The 7879-nt window shown below is 41.4% G+C and overlaps 1 pseudogene; it reads left to right on the top strand.

Annotated features, from left to right (window-relative positions):
- Positions 1–2911: 2911 nt before the first annotated feature.
- Positions 2912–3322, top strand: LOC121460696 (annotated as a pseudogene).
- The last annotated feature ends 4557 nt before the right edge of the window (positions 3323–7879 follow it).

Below are 7879 nucleotides of genomic sequence, written 5' to 3'. Positions count from 1 at the left end.
CATCTCTATACAGCCTCCTAGGAGACCCTGAGCCTGGACCATATACCTAGCTAACTCCACAATCCTGGCCATACAAATCTGGGAGAAAATAAGATGTTCTTAATTACTTTTCTACTGCTGTGATAAAACACCATGACCAAGGCAACTTAAGAAAGAAAGCATTTCATTTGGGATTCATGATTCTAGAGGGTGAGCCCATGACCATCATGGCAGGGAGGATAGTAGCAGGCAGGGAGGCATGGTGCTAGAGAGCTGGGAGCCTAGATTATCTACAAGGACAAGGCAGAGAGAGAGAGGCGGGGAAAGAACTGGGAATGGCATGGGCTTCTGAAACCTCAAAGTCCTCCACCATCCTGCCCATGACACACTTCCTCCACACACCTCCCAATCCTTCCACTACCTGAGGACAAAGCATTCAAATAGATGCACCTTTAGGGGCCATCTCATTCAAACCACCACATGAGAACGTATTATTTTAAGCTCTTAAAGGCCGGGATAATTTCTGACACAATAGACAGCTACTGTGGGGACAGCACAGCTCACAAGCACCTTGAATCCTTGTCAAGCTACCTCTTTACCTTACATTGCATTTGTTTGAGAAAGATGTAGACATTTTACTAGAAAGTTTCCTGTCCATTTAAAAAAAAATCCCATCTAACAAAGTCTACGTAGTTCTGATTCTTTTGGAAAAAATAATCATTGAGCCAGTAAGATGGCTCAGCCAGTAAAGGAGCCTGCCACCAAGCCTGATGACTGTGGGTGGGTCCCCAGAACTCATGGGGTAGATGGAGAGAAAACTGTCTCCCTATCTCCACATGTGCGCTGTGGTATGTACCACCTCCCCACACAATACACACCTGTACCATCACACAAAAATTTTTAAAAGAGTAAGTTAAATTTTTTCCATATGTTAGTGAAGGAGAGAAGAGAGGAGAGAAGAGAGGGAAAAGTGAAAGTAGGATATTTTGGGACCATATGAAAAAAATGTTTTAAGAGGGACTGAGCAACTCTTTTCAAGGCTTTACCCTGGATAAATAGCACACACGCAGAGAACTGAGCAAGGGACTTAGCAGAGACTTTTTTTTTGGGGGGGGGGGGGAGAAGCAGGTTTGGTGTAGGCCCAGAAGGACTGGGAAGAGTGCTTGAGCACAGGACGTATGAAGGATTCTTTGAATGAATTTTAACACAGAAAAAGCTAATAAGTAAAACTAGAGGAGTCCAAAAAGATTGGGGGGTTTCTGGTAAGAGGACTGGGGAGATCGAACAGTGGCTAATAGCACTTGTTGCTCTTGCAGAGGACCCAGGTTCAGTTCCCAGCACCCACAAGCGCTCACACCCTTCTGTGACTCCGGTTCCAGAGGACCCAACACCTTCATCTAACCTCCAGAGCACCAGGCATGGATGTGGTGCACAGAAATATATGTAGGTAAAATACATAAAATAAATCTTTTTTGAAGTGTATAAATATGGATCATGTATAAGCTGATGGGAATTTTCCAACAGTGAAAAGAGATTAAAAAAAAACAAAACAGGGACAGAGTGGGTAGAAGCTGAGTAACTGGGAGAAGCTGGGCTCCATCCCTCACTTGTGGGAGAGCTACACACAATAACAGGAAAAAAGGCAATAAACAGCTCAGGTAAAGAGGTAGATGTTGTGACGAGAGCCAACGACTCTCGACTATGTCTGACAGAGGTTGTTTAATTACATGCTATGACTTTTCATTTAACTGAACAGTGTTTAATCGTCAAACACACATGCTACGATTGATATAAACACAATGGGGAAAGTCCCTTTGCTGGCAAAAACCAAGTAAATAAATATTTGTGGTTTGGTAAGTGTTATCATGAAGGCACACGAAAAAGCTACGGAAGCTAATTCTGAGAAAAGTGGAACTTTCCACGTGTGTGAGCTTGCAGCCAGAACTAGTGTCCTTGAGTCAGAGCTCTCGGTCATTAGCTTTTCAATTCTATGCAATCAGATGATAGCAACGTGAGAAGCTCCATTGCCCTCAGACAGAAAAGTAAATGCTATATTTGGCCTTTGGTTAGCTTGAGGTTTATATAGAGAAACTTGCCTGAGGGTATTAATATTTTAGATCTCTGATCCCAGGCTCTGCATGTCACATCTCTGCAGCAGGCAACAAACTTGCTTCCAGAAAGATCTTAGTTCTTGAATTGAAGTTTTACAAATCCTTTTTGTGTGGATTTTATCCCTTCCCTTCTTTCTCTTCTCCTATTTTTTAAGTTTTGTTTTTTTATCTTATTGTGCATAAGTGTTTTCCCGCATTTGTGTATTTGCACCACGTGTGTCTAGAATTAGAGTTAGACAATTATGAGCCAGTTGTGGATAGACAGTTGTGGGTACTGGGAATTGAACCTGGGTCTTCTGTAAAGGCAGCAAGTGCTCTTAAACACTGAGCCATCTCTTCAGCCCTCTTTTCTTCTGAGACAGGGTTCCGTGTTATCTGAAGCCAGGCTCCAACTTGCTGTTTTGGCAAGGGATACCTTGAACTTGTGATGTCCTGCATCTACTTCCCAAGTACTGGGATTGGAAGCCTCTGCCACCATGTACAGCTGGAGACAGATCTTCACACATGCTTGGTAAGCACTGGGTTCAGGCTCCAAGCCCGAGATTTTTTTTCTCAGAACAAACTAGCTCAATGGTATAGCACTTTTCTAGGATGCATAATACCCTGGGTTGAATTTGTACAAAAAAAAATGAAATCCAAATTTTTAAGACAGGTGTGATGGTACATGCCTATAAACTCAGCATTTGAGAGGTGAAAGTAGGAGAATTAGAAGTTCGAGGCTAGCCTTGGCTACATAGTGAGTTCTATATCAGCCTGAGCTATATGAGATTCTGTCTCAAAAATCAAAATAGCACTTCTTTCTGACATCTTTCCACGCTGCCACCATGGTGCGCATGAATGTCCTGGCTGATGCCCTCAAGAGCATCAACAATGCTGAGAAGAGAGGCAAACGCCAGGTCCTCATCAGGTCCTGCTCCAAAGTCATTGTTCAGCTCCTAACTGATGATGAAGCACGGTTACACTGGTGAGAATTTGAAATCACTGATGGCCACAGAGCTGCGAAGACCATTGGGAACCTCACACGCAGGTTGAACAAGTGTGGAGTGATAAGCCCTAGATTTGATGTACAACTCAAAGACCTAGAAAAATGGGAGAACAATCTGCTCCCATCCCGTCAGTTTGGCATATTCCTCCATAGCTCTATTGTACTGACAACCTCAGCTGGCATCATGGACCATGAAGAAGAAAGATGAAAACACACAGGAGGGAAAATCCTGGGATTCTTTTTCTAGAGATACAAAACATAAATAAAAAGCCTTCATGGACTGTGAAATAAAATCAAAACAGCAATAATAATGAAACAAAAACGAGGAACTCGTGAATGACAACTTGAATTTTAAACATTGTTATAGTTTGTGAATACATGCATCTCCCTAATCTTTCAGAAACACGAAGATCCAGTCTCTCACACCTTAGAGTTATGACGTGAACCATTCACTTGGTGGCTCTAGTCTCAGGGTCTCCCCGTGAACTGAGACGGACCCAGCTTCAACTTCATGCAGCTCACTCTGGCTCTCTTGTTCATCTCACAGCTTCCGGCAGGTTCTACACGTGACGTTAGAACAGCACAGCAGATGTGCTTGGTGGCTCCAGAAATCTAAAGTGGGCCAGATGGTTCCCCGGCTGATTGACAGCAGAAGGAGCACTGCAGCCAGGGGCACCTCCTGGGGAGGATTTTTTTTTTCTTTCCTCCCTCTCCTTGCTTTTGCCTGAACTGTTACACACAGGAAGAGTGAGAGATGGCTATTCAGGAGAGCTTTCTTCTCAATTATGCATTAGAGTGAAACAGTTCTCTGAGACTAGCTTCCATGTGGAAGAAATTCTCTTTCCCTAACACTTGACAAAGAGTTGACCCCTCACAGTTACAACAAAGTGGACAAGTTCATGTTTGACCAAAATATCCCACACCACAAGCTGAAGATAAAGTAAAAACAAAGAAATATCAGCAAACAATATTGATAAAAACTGAAATACTTTTAACATTAGATGACTTACATTGCCCTTTTAAAGTGGCTTCTTTTTAAAACATGTGCATGTGTGGTGTTCATGCTCACGTGCATTAGAGTTCACAGTATGCACACTCCTACACAGACATATCCATATGTGGGTCTAGGTGATTCTATATTCCAACAAGCTGTTTCTCAAGTTTCCTGACTAATAGTACTCATAATGGCATCTGATTTCTCCAGAAATGCTGAATGCAATAATCATCTAATATTTAAAATGGCAATTTGCCAACATTTACAAACTCAAAAGTCTTTCTTCTTATTAGCAAGCATAAGTATCATGAAAACCCAAAGAAATTATGAATCCATATAAACTTTATATTTCAGGAATGGCAAAATAATAATGGAGCTCTACATCGCCTTGTTAGAGCCCCCCCCCCCCCGCTCCCCCCCCGCCCCGGCTACTCAATATGAAGACTGAGGCTTAGGTTCTCTAGGACATTCCTTGCAGCTGCAGCAGCAGCTTCCATGAAGCCCCCTCTTGCTTCCACAAAGCAGTTCTTGGGGTCAGTTCACGTAACCAGGACATCTAGAATGTGGCATATTTTTCTAGCTGCCTTGTAAGCTTCTTTTCAATAGTGGGTACCAATATACTCTTTGAATTTTCTGCAACTGAGGACTCAAATAAAACTGAACCCCCCCCCCCAACATCACCTGGAGAGTATAACATGCAGAAACATGCGTTAGTCTTTCTTCCCTTCTGGCAACACTTAGAAGTCCCCTCCCCAAAAGCTGCAGAAGATGCCGCCACAGGTGTCCCGCCCAAAGGCGGGATGAGAGCACAGAAGCTTGTAGAGTAATAGGGACACACCCCTGCAGCCCCTATTACCTCCTATTTCCCCTTCTCCATACTTCAATCCTTCTCTTTATTTGTTGTTTATATTTGTTAATAGAATTAAATCTGTACAGAATTATAAAACAATACCCAACCTTCACCTCTTTCTTGCATTCTCCCTCAGCTACCATTTATGTCTGCTTTCTCCAAGCAGCTAAAGTTCTGGAAAGAGCAAACTATACTTTTCCACACATCAACCCCAGCCATTCTTTTCCCAGTCCACTGTAATCCGGATTTTTTGCCCCACCCTGTAATTTAGATTTTTGAATGAAATGATACTTGTAAAAGTTATCGATAACCTTATTGATACAGTTCATGTGTGAGTCCCGGTCCTCACCAGCATTTGCTATCTCTGACTGAATACCCTCCTTTTTGGAATATTCTTTCCTTCTGGCTTCTATAACACTGTATATTTTTTTTGACAATGAAAATCTCCAAGGCTCATTAATAGGCAAATAAAAACCAGATTTTGCATTAGCATAAAGCTCACTCCAAAGGACTTCTAATTCTTTTCTTTCTTCTTTTCCAGGGAAAAGAACACACCAAGTTTATCATATACCAAAGGCATGGAAATAGCAGACTTCTATCTTGTAATTGGACACTGCGTAGTCTATGAACTAAGAAAGAATACCTGTCCTCATAGAACACAAATGCAAACACACATTGAATAATTGTTATTACATAAGGTGAAGTGTATAGAGAAAAACACACTTAGTCAATCTCTGGCCTCTAAACATATATGCACACACAAATGTGCCCCTCCACATACACATACATACACACACATAAACCACACACACAAATTCAACACTAATAATTTCAATTTTAAATTTCAAAAGACCATCCAGTGATGGTAAGATTATCTAGCAAGTCAAAGTGCTTGTCACACAAGTATGACAACATGAGTTTGATCCCCTGACCCCAAGGTGGAAGGAGAGCTGACTCCCAAAAGTTATCCTCTGACCTCTGAAAAGTGCTGCAGCACACACCATACACACAAAAATAATAGAAATTAAAATAGAGTTCAGCTAAAAAGAGAAACTTACGTCACTGAAGTCAAAAAGCAATTTACTAGTTTGGTTTCATTTATATGAATTAAGGAATCCTCTGAATTGTTCCTTTATAATCATTTCAAGCTGATGTCTCACCGGCTAACAGGGCTGGTGAGATGGCTCAGAGACTAAGAGCACTTACTGTTCTTTCAGAATACCTGGGTTCAATTCCCAGCACTCACATCAGGCAGCTTATAACTGCCTGTAACTCCAGTTCCTGCACACATGTGGTACACATCAATTCACGCAGCCACACACATAAATAAAAATAAATATTTACAAACAAGCAAACAAAGTGTGGTCTGAAAACAAAAAGTAACGTCTAACAGGTAAAAATAGGGTGACGTCTCTGGATGCTCAGTGGAGGTGTCTGGAAGAGTGTTTGTTAAGTGACTATCCCAGGGGTGTATCTTCCTATTCATCTCAGAAAGTCATGGCAGATGGAAGAAATTATTCCACTCAAGTCTAGCTAGGTGAACTAATAAGCTTAATTAAAGTGACTTTCAAAATCATGGGCAGTTGGCCAGCAGCTATACCACTGGATTATAGCATTTTTGCCCTGAGCATATAAAGCCAATCATGTATCTTTGAGGAAGTGAGGTGCCTCCTGAGCTCTCTGCACTTCCAGGAGGGCCTTTGAGTGGAACCAGCCTTCTGAGGGTATCTAATGGGTAAACCACAGCACTCTGATTTTAAGGCTAGAACCCAAGGCTTTTGTGCCTGAGCACAGAGTTCCACATCAGTAGTGCTTTAACTTAATCTAAGAAGCATGCTTTCTGGTGATTTCCAAGTTTAAGGTGAGTGTACCAAGGGTCTCAGATGGCTGACAAGTCCTGTAGCCTTTCTCCATCAAAAGAGCATCAACTTCCAGGAAAACTTTGGGTCTTAATTTATGCTTGAATTATTCTAGTGTATCAAGACAAATTATCAAAAGGCCCGATACCTTTAAATGTCAGCACAACTACAAAGTAACAGTTTACCCAATATAAAATTTCAGTTTTAAAAATAAAGAAAGCCGGGTGGTAGTGGGGCATGCCTTTAATTCCAGTTCTCAGGAGGCAGAGGCAGGCAGATCTCTGTGAATTCAAGGCCAGTCTGGTCTACAGAATGAATTTCATGGTAGGCTCCAAAGCTATATATGGCCAAGGTTATACAGAGAAACCGTGTCTCAAAAAACAAAACCAAACCAAATCAATCAAACAAACAAAAAAAAGAAAGAAAGAAAAGAAAAATAAAGGAAATGGAAGTATAATTTGAATGTTTGGGAATTTATTTCCAAAGAAAAAGCTCTTTTGTCTTCTAATTTTCTTATATTTTTTTTTATATTTTAAAAATACACCCAATAAATCCATTAAAAGTTAATATTGTCAATTTTCTACTATACGATAATAAGTGTGACGCTATACTATCATGGTTCCTTTCTTTCATGGACCTTTCATTTCAGTGAGGAGGGGAAAGAGAGAAACATAGCACACAAACAATTTTAGGCCACGGGAAATGCCATGCAAAGAAAAAGCAAAGTCACACACAAGGTGACTGGAGAGTCACTTTAGGCAGCGAGGAAAGCATCTTTGACAGACGGCAGTGACAAGTCTTGAGAGAAGGGAAACTGCAGACGTCCTAGGCTCGGAATAACTCATCGCAAGAAAAGTGGATATTTATACAGATTATCTTCAAGTATGTGGGAGTATACATACTTGTAAAGCTGTTTCTAAATGGTCTCGGTGAAAGAAATAAGCAACAACAACAAAATACCGTATTGTCAGAGCTACCCTGTGGTGCTAGAAGTTTGTACAACGTGAACACTAAGGAACTGCGACTGTCTGGTGTTTTCGGGTTTCACAGAGGAGGTGGCATAAGGCAGGGTTTTGAAACCTGTGCAATCTACAAGGGTGT

The sequence above is a fragment of the Microtus oregoni genome, unplaced genomic scaffold, assembly GCF_018167655.1.
Source record: "Microtus oregoni isolate MIOR12 unplaced genomic scaffold, Mior012 000021F_ref0000039, whole genome shotgun sequence".
In the NCBI taxonomy this organism is placed as follows: Eukaryota; Metazoa; Chordata; class Mammalia; order Rodentia; family Cricetidae; genus Microtus; species Microtus oregoni.
The sequence above is the reverse complement of the archived record's forward strand: the minus strand, read 5'-3'. Positions and strand labels throughout refer to the sequence as shown.